This window comes from Canis aureus, chromosome 7 (genome assembly GCF_053574225.1).
Source record: "Canis aureus isolate CA01 chromosome 7, VMU_Caureus_v.1.0, whole genome shotgun sequence".
Classification (NCBI taxonomy): Eukaryota; Metazoa; Chordata; class Mammalia; order Carnivora; family Canidae; genus Canis; species Canis aureus.
The window spans coordinates 41580877-41598896 of NC_135617.1; positions in this window are offsets into that span (position 1 = coordinate 41580877).

Below are 18020 nucleotides of genomic sequence, written 5' to 3' on the forward strand. Positions count from 1 at the left end.
AATGACCAGACAAGAAATAAAAAGCATGCTTATTGGTATGGAAGCAGTTAAAGTCACTATTCACAGGTGACATGATAATATTTATAGAAAACTCTAAAGAATCCATCAAAAACTATTATAAATAACAAGAATTCAGTAAAGTTGCAGGATACAAACTTAATACCCAGAAACTGGTAGCATTTCTAATACTAATAAAAAAAAGTAGCAGAATGAAAAATTAACAATTTCATTTATACTATATCCCAAAGAATAAAATACCTAGGAATAAATTTAACCAAAAAGGCAAAAGACCTGTATTCTGAAAACTACAAAGCAGTGAGGAAAGAAATTGAGGATGAAATAAACAAATGGAAAGATGTTCTATATTCCTGGATTACAAAAACAAATATTGTTAAAATGTTCATACTACCCAAAGCAATCTAGAGATTCAATGCAATCCATGCCAAATACCAACAACATTTTTCACAGAACTAGAAAAAATATCAAAATTTATATGTACCACAAAAGACTCTGAATAACCAAAATCATCTTGGGGATAAAAACAAAGCTGGAGATAACACCATTCCAGTTTTCAAGATATGCTGCAAAGTTGCTGCATATCAAAACAATATGGCACTGGCACAAAAATAGACACAAAAATCAATGGGACAAAATAGAAAACCCAGAGATAAACCCATACTTACATGGTGAATTTATCTAGGACAAAGGAGGCAAGAATATAGCATTGGGAAGTGAAATTCTCTTCAATAAATGGTGTTAAGAACACTGGACAGCTACGGGGGGGGGGGGGGAGGGAATGAAACCGAAGCATTTTCTAACAGTATATTTAAAAATAAGCTATAAATGGATTAAATACCTAAATGTGAAACCTGAAACCATAAAAATGCTGGAAGAGAACACAGGCAGTAACTTGACATTGGCTGTAACAGTAGTTTCCTAGATATATCTCCTCAGGCAAGTGGAGAAAAATGGAAAAATAAACTATTAAGACATCAAAATAAAAACCTTTTGCACAGTTAAGGAAACCATCAACAAAACAAAAGGTAATATATTGAGTGAGTGAATATATTTGCAAATAACATATTCAATAAAGATTAATACCAAAATATATACAGAACAAAAATATACAATGTACATATATGCACAGGCACATGCACACACACACACAGGATGGCTAGTATCAAAAAGATGAAAAATAAGTGTTTGGAGGTAGAGAAAAAGGAACCCTTCTGCACTGTTTTGGGAATGTAAATTAGTACAGCCACTGTGGAAAATAATATGGGGATTCCTTAAAAAATAAAAAAAAAAATAGAATTACCATGTGATCCAGCAATTCCACTACTGAGTATATACCCAAGGAAAATTCAGAAAACACTTATTTGAAAAAGTATATGTAACCCTATGTTTATTGCAGCATTATTTAAATAGCCAAGACACGATGTAACCTAAGTATCCATCAATAGATTCATAAAATGTATATCTGTACTGCACTTTTTGTAAGTTGAAGTTTATGGCAACCCTGTGTCAGGTAAGTCTATCCATCTATCCACCATTTTTCCAGCAGCATTTGCTAACTTCATATCTCTGTCATATTTTGGTAATTCTCACAATGATTCAAACTTTTCCATTATTATTATATTGCTACAGTGATCTATCAGTGATCTTTATTTCTATTGTAATTATTTGTGGATGTCAAAAACTACACCCATATAAGATAGCAAAATGTAATGAATATATGTGTTATGTATTCTTACTGCTCCACTGACCAATCCTTCCCGTCTCTCTCTTCTCAAATCCTTTCTATTCCCTGAGACAACAATATTAAAATTAGGCCCATTAATAATACTACAATGGTCTTTAAGTGTTCAAGTGATAAGAAGAGTCACACATCTCTCCCTCTAAATCTAGAAGTGATTATGTTTAGTGAGGACGGTATGTTAAAAGCCAAGATAGGCCAAAATCTAGTCTTCTTGTGCCCAACAATTAGCCAAGTTGTTAATGTAAAGGAAAGTTTCTTGAACTTTGAATGAGGAATTGCCTCTTATGGAAGAGCAAAGAAGGTGGTTGCCTGAGATGGAATCTACTACTGGTGAAGATGATTTTCAAGATGTTGAAATGACAACAAAGGATTTAGAATATTACATAAACTTAGTTGATAACCAGTGGCAGGATTTGAAAAGATTGACTCCAGTATTCAAAGAAGTTCTATTATGGATAAAATACTATCAAACAGCATCACATGCTACAGGGAAATTGTGAAAGGAAGGGTCAGTCAGTGTGGCAATCTTCATTGCCATATTTTAAGAAATTGTCAGTCACCCCAACCTTCAGCAACCTCCACCATGATCAGTTAGCAGCCATCAACATTGAGGCAAAACTTTCACCTGCAGAAAGATTATGACTCAACTCATTGAAAGCTCAGATGATGATTAGTATTGTTTAGCAATAAAGTGTTTTTTAATAAGTTATGTACATTGTTTTTAAGACAATGCTTTTTTAAAAAGATGTAATGCTATTGCACACTTAATAGAGTACAATGTAATATAAACATGATTTTTATGTGCACTAGGAAACAAAAAAATAATTGGCCTGCTTTATTGCAATATTTGCTTTATTGTGGTGGTCCGGAAGCAAATCTAAATCTCTCTGAAGTATGCTTGTAATCACTAGCATTATTGGCAATGTGGTACTAATTGAGCAGTTTTTTCCTTATAAATCACTTTGAAACAGTCTAAAGCACTAATTTTTAATGGCAACACTGATATTTTTCAATTGACAGGGTGAAGAAACAGAGGAAAAAGGGATTGGACCACTTGAGAAATTAGACATGTAGAATAACTAGACAGAAAATATTTCCAGATAAACTGAGCGCATGTATCCCTTACATGCTTTCTTCTATTTCCACCTGACTTCTTTGTTTATCTATAATTCAAAACCATGTGGGTTTTGCATGAATTCTGTATTTCCCATTAGTTTATCACTTACTGGCACTTGCAAGATACTATAATAAAATAAAAACACTGCAATACATATGCAATTTTTTCATGGCTTGAAATATACCATGTTATGCAGAGCTCAGTGATTATAGTAGGAGAATGGAAAGTGGGACTGCCCTTCTATGAACAGACAATGCAGTCTGGCTAGGAATCTGGATGATCAAGGGTAGGTTCACAGAAATAGATGGAGTTTCCAACAGGGCATATGGGACTAGTATCAAAAATAATACTTTGCCACCAAAACAAAAACAATGTAAGCTCAAAGTAGAGGTATGTTATCTAAATAGATTTTCTAGCTTTCTTACCATGTGTAATTGAAGTATGAATTGTTCCTTTCCAGTGAGAAAGATAATAGGATTACTGGATAACTATGTACATTTCTGCATGTGTGTATCTGTCTGATATTTAAGGTGAAGGAGCAGTGAGTCCTCCCTTTGGGTACTTCCTACTGGTCCAGCATATGGACACAGGCCAGATTGAATTTGAAATGTGAGAAGTATAATTGGGTATCACAAACCAGCTGGCCAATTTAGTTAAAATGAAGAATCTTCCTTATCACCATATTCTCTCGTTAAGAACAGGTTACATGAATTTTAAAAATGGTTTTACTATCTGTCAGTGAAAAGAAATTTAATTTATATTATCAAATGCAAATAAAAATATAATTACATCCACTGTAATGATCATGCCACTTGGGGAAATATAATTCAAGGTCAATTTATCATTATTTAACTCATCCTTAATATATGCAAGAAATACTTTTTGTTATGTATTAGAACATTCAATAATTCCTTAATAGCTGTTTACTTATCCTAAAATGTTATCAGATTTGTTTTGAAGAAAGGAAAATCCAAATTTTAATTTAAAGATATATATGGAATATTGTTTAAAAACAAGTGATATGAAAATTCTCATATATTTTACATCAATATACAATATTCAGCAAATAAAAATGGTACTGTCCCTTGTATATCTATATTTAATAGAAATAATATTTAAACGTTACCATGAAGGCAAAGCACTATTTAATGTGTGCTTTTCTCCGTTCTTGCCACCTTCTTGTCCCCATTCTCTGCCACAGTTGTAGTATCCTCACATCTCAGCTCAAGAAGTCTTCACTAAAAGTATCCCTGACATCTCAAAATAAGGAAGTCTTTCTCATGTATGCTCTCAGTATAACTTCTCCTTTGCCTTCAGAATCTTTAAAACAGTTTTTATGCCAGAGCCTAGCCTAATCCTTTTCCTGAGAAAATGAAAGCCCCTATGAACATCTGCCTGAGTGTACAGGTACTAGAACACAAACCATGAAGAATCCTATGAATTCTGCATTGATGGTAGAGTGCAGTTTCTGAGTCAGGTTGATGAAAATACACCAGATGGGCAGACCAAGAGAAACTATGGAAATAATAGAGAAGAATGAAGAGATGTAACAAGAGGTCGAGGCAGAGAGGATTCCCACAGGTTATCCTTCCAGGACTCATATAGAAACTTGATCCATCTCTCCCTTCTTTGAGATAAATACATGACTTAGATGGGGTCATCAGATTCCTTATTTTTTATTTCTCTAGGAGGCATTTTGGTTTTAAAAAAGTGCTGATACTTCCAGCTGTGTGTTTTGTGCCTATCTTCTCTGGGGTAAGTAGGCAGAATGCTACTTAGGAAAGTGGTTGTACACAAGTACATTGTGTCTTGGTCCACTTGAGAGGCATGGTCATGGTAGAGCTGTGTGGGGGCAACAGCTCTACCTTGGGGAACTTTACTTATCAGGAGAAAAAATCAGATCTCACTTTTGTAGGATTTGCAAGGATATGAAAAGAGATGCATTTTACGGGCACCAAAAAACCTCCTTGCACTGTATATTTTAATATATATTTACAGACCTGTTATTGAAACCAATGAGCTTTGTAATTTTTTTTAATGTGTCCAAAGTTTCTGGAGTCACATGGGAATTAAATTTACTTTTTTTTAATCTGTGAAAGTGTAAGTAGAGGAAGAGTTATGTGCTTTTAAGTGTTTAATTCCCCCAAGCCTGGCCATCCATGCACCCTGTTGCTTCTTCCTATGATCTATTTCTGTCATAGTGTCTCATGGTACCATTATAGATAATTAATAGAGGCACTAATGATTTCAGGAGAGTCAAAACCAATAGTTGAAAAGATACAGTTTATTTTCCTCTTCCATTTCTAAGCATAAATGTCCCAAATTCAGTTTTGCTTACTGCTTCCCTCTCTTAATGCCTCTTCATCACCTCTTCCTTCATCATATCCTTTCTCATTATGCTATTAAAACCATATATCAGGAAAAGTGAAGTCAGGAAAAAATTCTGTCTCTATTAAGTTATTGTAGAGTCTGTCCATTTTAATCATATCAAAGTATATCATGTTTATAGAAGTTAATTCTGTAACTTGATTTGAATTCATTATCTCTATTGTGTTTATTGTGACTCTAAGTAAAATCCAAGTGATGATTCATTTTACTATGAACCACTCACTACCCTCTAAATTTAATCCTTTTTAAGAATAACCAAGCAAGGGCAGCCCTGGTGGCGCAGTGGTTTAGCGCTGCCTGCAGCCCAGGGTGTGATCCTGGAGATCTGGGATCGAGTCCCACATTGGGTTCCCTGCATGGGGCCTGCTTCTCCCTCTGTCTGTGTCTCTGCCTTTCTCTATGTCTCTATGAATAAATAAATAAAATCTTAAAAAAAAAAAAAAGAATAACCAAGCAAGAGAAGGCTGTTTGACATTAGTTGTGGAGTAGTTTACTTATTTCTATTAATCTTGTTCTAAGTATACTTTAGAAAGTGAAATCCAGGAATTTGATAACTAAACCACGAAATCCTTTCTCCTCATGAGGAATATTACTATTGGAAATTAATACTGGTAGTTCTTTCAGGATATATCTATGAAATATAGGATCCAGAAATAACTCTCCTGTTCATTCATATCACTAAGTTTTTTTCAATATTTATGAAAAATTTAATATGTACCAACTTCAATTGGTTCACAAAGATTATAGTAAAATTCTATATTCGCCTACTTAATCTTTGTGTTGCCTTTGATGATCTTTTTCATGGGATCCATCATTAGGACCACCTTTTATATGCTCCTATCTGTGTTAGAGAAAGGATAGCCAAGTAGACCTGGCCTTCTCAATGTTTATACCAACCAGCTGCAACCTGGCCCTGACCACTTTTCAGCATGCCTAATATTTCTCCCTCATTGACTCCTTGGCTCATCGCTCTCAGAAATGTTCCAAATCTCTCCAGCCCATAAGCTTCCAATTTTTCCTCCTTGATCTCAGAGCAACTCTTACTTCACTGAGTGTTTTGGGACAATTATGGATACCTTTCATTATCTTAGCATTCCTCATTTTTTTCTTCATTCTTTCATATGATCTCTGGAATGGAATGGGATCGAATGGTCTAAAATGAACAACTATATTTTTTATGTCATTTTCTGTTAGCCTGAGGAGTCCTAAATACATTTTAATGCCTTTAAATTTAAGCATTTTAAATGGCATTCTCCTAATTTTTAAAAATAATCCATTCAATCAGCAAACATTTACTCAGAACCTACTATATCAGACAATGGACTTAAAGAGGGAAAAAAGTGAGCTTTGACTTTAAGGAGTTCACAAACTTATATTTATATAATCATTCTGTAATGTGGTGAGAGAAATAAGAAAATCAACAAATATTGTATTGAACTCTGACTACAGCCAGGCATTGTATTAAAATCATTTAATTCTTTAAAAAAGCATGATGAAAGTCTGTCCAAGGATATTCTATGCTTATATTTTTATTGACTAAAAAACTGAGGTCTTGAGAGGCTAAATAACTTGTTAAGCATATATATAATCGGAGAGTGGAAGAGTTGATATTTGAACCTGACTCTCTGATTCCAAGGTTCGTGTACTAAAAGTATATTGTCTCTAAAATGATAATGGGCTGTATAAAGTAATATGAGAAAATGGCAATGCCTGATTCCAGACTGGAATATTGGAAGGTTTCGTGAAGCAAGTCATACCATATTGTCTTACTAAGTATAGCTGGATTTAGGGAAAAGAGTACATGGGTCTTCTCCTGGAGGGCACTGTATATACAAGAGACTGCATGTAACTTACTATACACATAGCAAAGTGACTGTCAGTAGCATCAATACAGAAAAAGTGATCTGGTATTTGATCATAGGGTAGAAAGATAGAAGTGGTTGAAGATTATGCTGAGAAGTAGCCTGGGGCCTTGTCCTTGAGGGCCTCATATGGCACGATATGGAGTTTAGATTACATATAAAAAGCATTGGAAGCCAGTAAAATTTTATTTTAAAAAAACTCCAGGATCAGATTTGTATTACTTATTTACAACTCTACCTAGAATGAGAGAGAGTTAAAGAAGAAAGACAGACAAGAACCAGAAACATAAGTTAGACAATTGTTCCAACAACCTAGGTGAGAGGTGATTAATGAGGGCTTTGCAGAGCAATGGCATTGGCAACAAGCAGATCTGCACTATCATTCTGGCTCTGCCACCTAGCCATCCACCAGCTGTGTGGCTTAGGGCTAGTTTTTAACCTCTCTAACTTTCAAGTTCTTAAAATGGTAAATAAGGGTAAAACTTCACAGAATTCTTGAAATAAATGTGATAATCTATATAAAATATTTAACATTTTGCTTAGCACATTTTTAAGTATTTGATAAGTTAGTGATATGGTTATATTTACTTGCAAAATCAATGCTTAACAGCTTTCTTGGGAGGCAGGACATGGAGCATTAGCTCAAGTTTTGGTTTCAGAAGTCAGGACTAAACTTTGTAGTTGATGGAGCAGGACTTTTACACGAGGCTATAGAAATTTCTAGACACAAGCATATATAACTGGTGTCAATTTTAGTGCACAAACTTCAGATATATTTCATACTAAAACTGTATCAAGGCCTCTACCCATGTGAGGATTTCAGATTCAGGAACCAATGGGGCTCTTTCCCCCTTGTGGCTTCCTTCCCCTGAAAGATGCCACAAAACTCTTGGGGCTGCCCTTGGCTCTGTATGTTTGTTTGCATCCTGGCCCCGCAACCTGAGGGAAAGACTTGGTTGTGTGGGACCTGGCGTGCTCACCCTCCTCCGGAGCCAAAAATCTAAGGCAGAAGCCAGGCCCTTAATCCAAAATTATGACATTATTTCCTTGCATTCCTCTGCTATCCAGTATGAAGACAAGAGATGGTCTTCAAATCATATTCAAGGACAATATTCACAGTAGATTCAAGAATATTTTATTGGTCAAATTACACTGTCATAGCAACAAACCCCAGAAACTCTATAATCTTTTCTGTTGCTCATGCTGCATGTTCATTTCACATTAGCTGGAGGGCTCTGCTGTGCATTGTGAACACTCTGGGACCCAGGATAACAAAATGTTTCCAGGCACTGTGACAGAGGGAAAGAAAAACCATCAGGAGTCCCTCATTGACTCTTAAAGCTTCTACCAGAAATTGAAATGCTACTTTCTTTCATATTTAACATTAGCCAAAGCAAAGTTACAAGGGTACCCCAAAATCCTAAAGGTCAACAAAATAAAATTTCACCATGCACACAGAGAGAAACAAATATATTTGGTAAACAGCACTAAGGCCTATTATAGATGCAAGTGACACTACACTCGCCACAACTTGCCCACAATGACCTTTCAATCTGTTCCTTAGTCTGCCATCTGTAGTATACAAGTCTCTACTAATTTCCGCAGAAGCTCCAAAATGAGGCATTGTTTCCAGATGGGGGCTTTGTCTCCATCACACACAGAGAACATCCCAGAGACCACCACCCTGAAGAATCTCAATCTTTCTAGAATGGCTCACATCTGCTTTTCTCTACTCAAGCTTTCATTGCCCAACCATAGTCTTGAAGATAACTTCTACAATTTTTTTCAGCCAACACAGTTTTTAAAAAGCTTAAATTGGTATTACTCACCATCTCCAACTAATCTTTTTTTTTAATTATTTATTTATTCATGAGAGACACAGAGAGAAGCAGAAGACACAGGCAGAGGGAGAAGCAGGATCCCCTCGGAGAGCCCAATGTAGGATCAGATCCCTGAGTTCTGGGATTGTGCCCAGAACCAAAGGCAGAGCTCCACCTCTGAGATTTCCACCTAATCTAATTCCCTAGGCAAGGGGCTCTGAAAAAAAAAACTAAGACACATTCTATGAGACAGCATAAGATAAAATGCTTTCAGTCATGAGGAAAAAAAAAAAGATATTTGTGTGTGTCTGTGTGTGTGTGTGTATAAATTATATTACATAAGTTTCAAAACTGACACATCTTAAGCAAAAGCCAGTGAGCAAACCATAGTCCTTATGAATGGTCTAAGATTTGGGAATAGTGATGATCTGACCAAGTCAGAAGGCAGAACATGGAAAGAGCCTCTGAGACAAAGACAAAGAGAAAGAAGGAAGCTTAACAGTAGAGCCTGAGGGTGGGAGTGGCAGGAAAGGAGCTAAGGGCAGAGTCTGTTCATGAGTCATTTTGGATGGTTTTAGTGAATGGAGGAGTAAAGGATGATTTTTCAAGTTGGAGTCTGGTTCCGTGGGTGTTAGTATCATTTATTCAAGTATTTTACACTGAAAGAGAAATAGGTACTATTTTTCTCTAATTGAGGGAGGGGGTCTGGTTTGGTTATGTTGAATTTGATGCATCTGTGGAGTAACAAGAATAAAAAGACATCTAGAGAGTACAGAGATATGTGAGCCTGGGTCTCAGGAATGATATTTAGATTAGAAATAAAGACTCCGGGGACACCTGGGTGGCTCAGCAGTTGAGCTTCCGCTTTTGTCTCAGGGTGAGGGTGTGATCCCCATGTCCAGGGACTGAGTCCCACATTGGGCTCCTGCGAGGAGCCTACTTCTCCCTCTGTCTATGTCTCTGCCTCTCTTTCTCTATTTCTCTCATGAATAAATAAATAAAATCTTTAAAAAAAGAGAGAAAGACTTGGGTCTCATTAGTGCATAGGTGGGTGGTGAAGCTACAGAAGAGATGAAATCTCTCAGGGAGAGTGAGAGGATAGGGAAAACCTGAAAGCTCATGTTGCCTTTGCATTGAAGAGAAAGAAATCATTTTTCAAGGTGACTACTGAATGTAACCATTAAACCATCTTTTCTCTGCAAGATGAGTGTTCATTCACATTCCCTTTGATAATTGATCTCTAGTATATTCCTATATGCTGATAAAATAAATTTTTAAAAATGACAACCCTGAAATATATGTATACATTTTCTACATATATGTGTGTATATACATATATATAATAACTTAATCAAATAGTCACTACTTAATCTATCAGCTAAATAATGATTGCTCTCACAAAAATCATAAATTGAGTTTTAATTATGTACCAGAGACTAGATTGAACACTTTACATAGTTGATTTAAATTTTCAGAAAGTCTTCATTCAAATATGTAGCTGTATCTTCATTTGTTTTTGGAGGAAAACAGGCTAAAAAAGAGTTAAGAGAGAAGGTTAATACTGTATTTGTTTGCAATTTCTATTAACAGGTTGTATACTGGGCTATTAGATGAAAATATTGATAAATGATTTAGAATTGATAGACATCAAATGGTGATAATGTTTAGTTATTAGAGGTGAATTACAATTGAATTCAAAGTTTAATTCTCTTTTAATCTCACTGCAAAAAGATCACCAAAGAAAATATTTTAATCACACATGAACTACTAAGTGAATTTCCCCCAGTTTTAGTAGAGCTAATTAATACTCTCAGATTCCTATGTTTCCATTGGGTAGTATATACAGGGTATTTTGGATAGTACACTGAGCATTAGTGCCTCATCACTATAAACAATTATGTTGGACACTTATGAGAGCTAAAAGATGCCTTATCACCTCTGTCACCTCGCAGTGTATATAAGCCCTGTTATGTACATAATCAAACAATTAGTAAAAAAAAAAGCTAACATTATTTCTGTACATAGCTACCCAGAAATTGAGGAATGGAAATGAGTAATGTATGTTGAAAAAAATAAAATGGCAATAAATAACTCAAGTAAATAATTGGTAAGAATTTAGCTCACATTATGCATGTTTTTCATATTAAGATGAGAGTAATTAAAAAGAATTGACAGTTTTGACACTGTCAGCATTTTTTAAAGTTTCCTTTACTTATATGCTACCTGATTCCACAAACCCATTAATCTATCTGGTATAATCTGACTGAAATATGTGGTGAACAATTTTTGGCAAAAAAGGCTATTATAAATATAATACCAGTATGTTTTGTAGTGGATCTTCTCCCACACTACAATTAATTAAGATTAATAGAGATGAAGCAGCAAGCACCCCAGAATCAATGGGTAACTAGGTAATCTAATGAAATGGATAACTGCTCTTGTATTTTAGCTCTGGCCTAAATCTCTGATAGATCCAAAAGGATCTATTTTGTCAGCCTAAAAATTTAAGTGACAGTAAATAGTCTAAACAAGGTACAATCCAATCCACTAGCGCAAATTTTGTTATTGTTTCTTTCCATGCAGTACAAATAGAAACCAATCCCCTTCTTTTCAATTTTACCACCTTTTGGTATTACATAACTCTTTTTATTAATAACTATAAAGTTGTGATATACTACCATATTCACTGGGATTTCAGAAGTTGAATACCTAATATTCATTACTAACACATGCAATTTTAAATGGCTTAAATGGATATTTAAGAAAGTTTCACCTCATCTGTGTATGGCAATACTTAACGAATTATTTCAGAACAGATGTTAATGTTTAACACATTTATTTCTTGGATGTTCATTTGAAAAAAAAATGTCTTAGGCTGTAAATTATCAGAGTGACAGACTGGAGAGAAGGAAAATATCTATATTTTTCCTATCAATTAAACACCTTTGATTTTAGAGTCAATGTCTTTAGTGAAGACTTTCAGAGCTGTTAAACATTGTTCATGTCTATTCAATTACTCTCGCTAAGCGCTTAAAAACTCCACAGGGAGAAATTGTGTTCCCAATGTCAGTGGTTACATAATTCCCAATGTTAATACTTTTACTCTTTAAAAATATCTGTACAGTAAATACCTGCTCTGAAAATGGTTGAGTTGGGATCTGTGGAATGAGTGTATGTGGAATAAAGTAACATATCTCAAACTGCAGAGTGTATGAGTATTAAGTGGCATGGAAGCATGTTAAAACACTACTGCTCTCCTTCCCCACAATTTCTGAGTTAGTAGGTCTGGTGTAGGGTCTAAGAATTTGCATTTTAACAAATACCCAGGATGGTGACACTGAAGTTCTTGGTCTGTAAGTCACACTTTAGGAATTTAAGAATTTAGGTTAAAAAAAGTTCAAAATTTAAAAGCTATGGGAATTCTGCAGATTCTATGACCCTACTTCTTGTAGCTTTATAATGAAGTTCTAAGAAGCCCTAATATTAAGAACTTTTTGTTGTTTAATTTTCTTCAAGTCCATATTTGTCCAAATCACTTGATCCAAAATCATTTTTAATCACAGATAATTAACATCTACTAGATATTTCTTGAAATAGAGTTAAGAAAATTCCTTTTAGGACTTTATTCTGAAAACCTCATAGTATTCTTGTCTTAAGGACCTAACTCTGGGAAACAAACAAAGGGTAGTGGAAGGGGAGGTGGGCAGGGGGATGGGGTGACTGGGTGATGGGCACTGAGGTGGGCACTTAACGGGATGAGCACTGGATGTTATACTATATGTTGGCAAATTGAACTCCAATTAAAACATATACAAAAAAAGCACTCCTTGAAAGTTTAAATATTCTCTGGAAGACTGAAATAGAGTCAAAATTATTTACTAGTCACCTACTCTCTGTTCAATGTTCTAGTTTTTATTTTGTTTTTGCCCATCTTCAGATCCAAATAAGATCCTTAACCTGTAACAAATGGAAACTCTGGTAACCAAAAAGATGTTCATAACTCTATTAATTTTGCATTACTGCATAACGAATGATCATACCAATAGCAGCTTACAACAACATACATTAACTATTTCACATTTCTGTGGGTCAGGAATCGGGACAGAACATACCTGGGTTCTCTGTTCAGGATTTCACAAGGCTACAATTTAGGTACTGGTCAGATGTATTCTCATCTAGAGGATCAACTGAGGGAAAGACCATCTTCCAGGATCCCTCGGTTGTGGAAAAAGTTTACCTCCCTGCATTGTGAGGCTGAGGTCACCTTTCTTCTCTGCCATCACCCAGGAGCCACCCTCACCTCCTAGAAGCTGCTCCATCCCTCGCTTTAATAACGTCTCCATTTTCACAACCTAGCAGCTTATTTTTTTACAAGGGGGGTAGGGGGGTAGGGGGGAGTAGGGAAGGAGGGGAGAGGAAGAGGAGGAGAGGGGGAGATGGAGATGGGGAGGGGAGTGGAGGGGAGGGGAAGGGAGGGAAGGGGAGGGGAGGGGAAGACCTCATCAGGGACAGCACCTCCCCTTCCTATCCCTCTCTCTTCTTTTAAAGATTTTCAACTAATTAAATCAGGCCCACCTGAGATGATCTCCTTTTTCATTAGTTCCAAATCAACTGGCTTGGAACCTGGGTTATATCTGCAAAATCCTTTCACCTCTGCCACATTGTATTGGTTAGATGCATGCATGTTCCTCTCACACTCAAGGAGAAGAGAGTACATAGGTGGGGATGTAAGGTTGAGGAAGTAGACCATAGATTCCATGTTAATATTTGCCTTTCACAGTAAGATTAAGTCATATGTTCTTAAAATGACAAGTAAATCTTTAAGAAGGAGGAAAAAAACACTTTAAGTCAATGGTGAATGGAAAAGAAAAATACATGGAGAATTTTAGAATATGCTCATGATTGGGCCTTACACCAGAGTTTGTGATTTAATTGTGCATCAGTAGGATAAATACATCAGTGGGTTTTAAATGTTCCTTGATCTTTGTTCAGTTAGGTGGACACAACTGCTTTCAATACTAGAAAACCAAAACGAGAAAGAATTAAAGTACTTAGCCAGTAGCTCACTCTCATTGGAAGACCTGAAATACATAGGATTGTCTAATTGAACACCTGCAGGAGAAGGGTCTTTTGTAATTTGGGAATAATTTTTACTCACATTTTGATAAGACCTGAAACATCTAGTTTTACTTCTACAGCTAGATGAAACATTTATCTTAAAAAAAAATAGTTTGCTTGCTTCCTTTCTTCCTAAATTCAACATGGAATGAGAGCAATTTAGTCATGCAATGCTGGGGTGGAGGCAGAGGGTAATTGAACAGGGGGTGATGAGAGTGGCCAGGCATGCAATGTCAAAGTTTTAGAAAGGAGGGGAGGGTGCCTACTTGAGAGTAATAACAATAGATTGGTTACCTAAATGGGGACTGAGCCCATTTACACTGGCAAATATTATTTAGGAGCCATTTTTTTCACTGTCAGAGAATGGACGTGTAAATATAGAAATGAAGAAAACCCCAATAAATCTTGTTATGATGTTGGATCAGAATTGGATTATCAATGTGAACTCATATCTGTGTCTGTTTATGTGTCCACTTTGTTCACTGGAAGAGCCTGGGAGCAGTGACACCTCCATATTAAGGAGATAATTTATTCCCTATATCTTGGCTTCAAAATACTATTGTCACGAAGAGGAACAATGGCTTCTTGAAGAAGTGGCTAACTCCAGGAAAGGATGGGTAAATATGTAAAATGAGCCTGAAATATCTTATGAAGAAAGTACTCAGAGAATGTTGGGAACATGTCAAAAGAACAAGAATTGAGCTGGAGGAGGCTCCCATTGTAAATTAGGGATGATTTAAGCACATAAATAAATATAAATAAATAAATGCATAAATAAACAAACAAATAAATAAATAAATAAATAAATAAATAAATAAATATTGTGATGTAGTCCCAACAATTTAGTTTTGTTTTTTTTTACCCCCTTACCTCAGGAGACATATCTAGAAAGAAGTTGCTATGACCAGTATCAAAGACGTTACTGCCTCTGTTCTAGGATTTTTATGTTTTCAGGCCTCATATTTGGGACTTTAATCCATTTGAATTTAGGTTTGTGTATGGTGTAAGAAAGTGGTCAAGTTTTATTCCTTTGCATGTTGCTCTCCAGTTTTCCATTTGTTGAAGAGACTTTTTCCTTTTTTTTATAATAAATTTATTTTTTAATGGTGTTCAATTTGCCAACATACAGAATAACACCCAGTGCTCATCCTGTCAAGTGCCCCCCTCAGTGCCCGTCACCCATTCACCCCCACTCCCCACGCTCCTCCCCTTCCACCACCCCTAGTTCGTTTCCCAGAGTTAGCAGTCTTTATGTTCTGTCTCCCTTTCTGATATTTCCCACACATTTCTTCTCCTTTCCCTTATATTCCCTTTCACTATTATTTATATTCCCCAAATGAATGAGAACATATAATGTTTGTCCTTCTCCGACTGACTTACTTCACTCAGCATAATACCCTCCAGTTCCATCCACGTTGAAGCAAATGGTGGGTATTTGTCGTTTCTACTGGCTGAGTAATATTCCATTGTATACATAGACCACATCTTCTTTATCCATTCATCTTTCGATTGACACCGAGGCTCCTTCCGCAGTTTGGCTATTGTGGCCATTGCTGCTCTAAACATCGGGGTGCAGGTGTCCCGGCGTTTCATTGCATCTGATCTTTGGGGTAAATCCCCAACAGTGCAATTGCTAGGTCGGAGGGCAGGTCTATTTTTAACTGTTTGAGGAACCTCCACACAGCCACAGCCTCCAGAGTGGCTGCACCAGTTCACATTCCCACCAACAGTGCAGAGGGTTCCCTTTTCTCCGCATCCTCTCCAACATTTGTGGTTTCCTGTCTTGTTAATTTTCCCCATTCTCACTGGTGTGAGGTGGTATCTCATTGTGGTTTTGATTTGTATTTCCCTGATGGCAAGTGATGCGGAGCTTTTTCTCATGTGCATGTTGGCCATGTCTATGCCTTCCTCTGTGAGGAGGAAAGACTATCCACTGGAAGAAAGACAGTCTCTTCAATAAATGGTGCTGGGAAAATTGGACATCCACATGCAGAAGAATGAAACTAGACCACTCTCTTGCACCATACACAAAGATAAACTCAAAATGGATGAAAGATCTAAATGTGAGACAAGATTCCATCAAAATCCTAGAGGAGAACACAGGCAACACCCTTTCTGAACTCAGCCACAGTAACTTCTTGCAAGATACATCCACGAAGGCAAAAGAAACAAAAGCAAAAATGAAGAGACTTTTTCCTATCCAATATTCTTTCTTCCTTTGTCAAAGATTAATTGACTACGGAGTTGTGGGTCATTTCTAGATTTTCTATTCTGTCCCATTGATCTTTATGTCTATTCTTTTTTGTTTGTTTGTTTGTTTGTTTTAAAGATCTTATTTATTTATTCATGAGAGACGGGGACAGGGAGGGAGAGAGCGAGAGGGAGAGAGAGACAGAGACAGAGACACAGGCAGAGGGAGAAGCAGGCTCCCTACAGGGAGCCTGATGTGGGACTTGATCCTGGGTCTGCAGGATCAGGCCCTGGACTGAAGGCAGCGCTAAACCACTGAGCCACCCGCGCCGCCCTTTATGTCTATTCTTGTGCCAGTACCATACTCTTTTGATTACTATAGCTCTGTAATATAACTTAATGCAGAATTGTGATGTATCTAGCTTTGCTTTTCTTTTTCAAGATTACTTTGTCTATTCAGGGTCTTTTTTAGTTCCATAAAAATTTTAGGATTGTTTGTTCTAGCTCTGTGAAAAATGCTATTGGTATTTTGATAAGGATTTCATTAAATGTGCAGATTGCTTTGGGTGATATAGACATTTTAACAATATTTTTTCTTCCAATCCATGAACATGGAATGTTTTTCATTTCTTTCTCTCATCCTAAATTTGTTTTCATCAAAATTTTATAGCTTTCAGAGTACAGGTCTTTCACCTCTTTGGTGAGGTTACTCCTAGGTATCTTCCTGGTTTTGGTGCAATTATGAGATTGATATCCTAATTTCTCTTTCTATTGCTTCATTATTGTGCATAGAAATGTTACAGATATTTTGTATTTGTGACTTTACCGAATTTATTTATTAGTTCTAGAAGGTTTTTTTGTGGAGTCTTTGGGTTTTTTATATAGAATAACATGTCACCTGCGAGTAGGGAGTTTGAATTCTTCCTTGCTGATATGGATTCCTTTCCTTTCCTTTCCTTTCTTTTTCCTTTTTCCTTTTTCCTTTTCTTTCTTTCTTTTTTCTTTCTTCCTTCCTTTCTTTCTTTCTTTCTTTCTTTCTTTCTTTCTTTCTTTCTTTCTTTCTTCTTTCTTTCTCCCTCTCTCTCTCTCTCTCTCTCTCTCTCTTTCTTTCCTTCTTTCTTCTTCCTTTTTATTGTCTGATTGCCGTGGTTAGGACTTCTGGTACTATGTCGAAAAACTGGTGAGAGTGAACATCCCTGTCTTGTTCCTTACTGTAGAGGAAAAGCTCAGAGTTTTTGCTCATTAAGGATAATATTAGCAGTGGGTTTTTCATATAGGGCCTTTATTATGTTGAAGTATGTTCCCTCTAAGTCTACTTTGCTGAGTGTTTTTATCATGAATAGATGATATACTTTGTCAAATGCTTTTTATTTATTGAAATGATCATACGGTTCTTATTCTTATTCTTTTTTTAGTATTTAATTGAGAATTTTTGTATCTGCATTCATTAGGGATATTGACTTATACTTTTCTTTTTTTATATGTTATTTTTATATAGTTTCAGTATCAGAGTAATGTTAGCAATGATGTGGAGAAAGAAGGACCCTCTTACACTATTGGTGGGACTGCAAACTGGTACAGCCACTCTGGAAAACCGTATGAAATTTCCTCAAAAAGTTAAAAATAGAACTACCCTATTATCTGAGAATTGCATTATTTATCAAAATAACACAAATACACTATTTCAAAGGGATGCATGCACCATGATGTTTATAGCAGTATTATCTATCACAAACAAATTATGGAAACAATCCAAGTGTCCATCG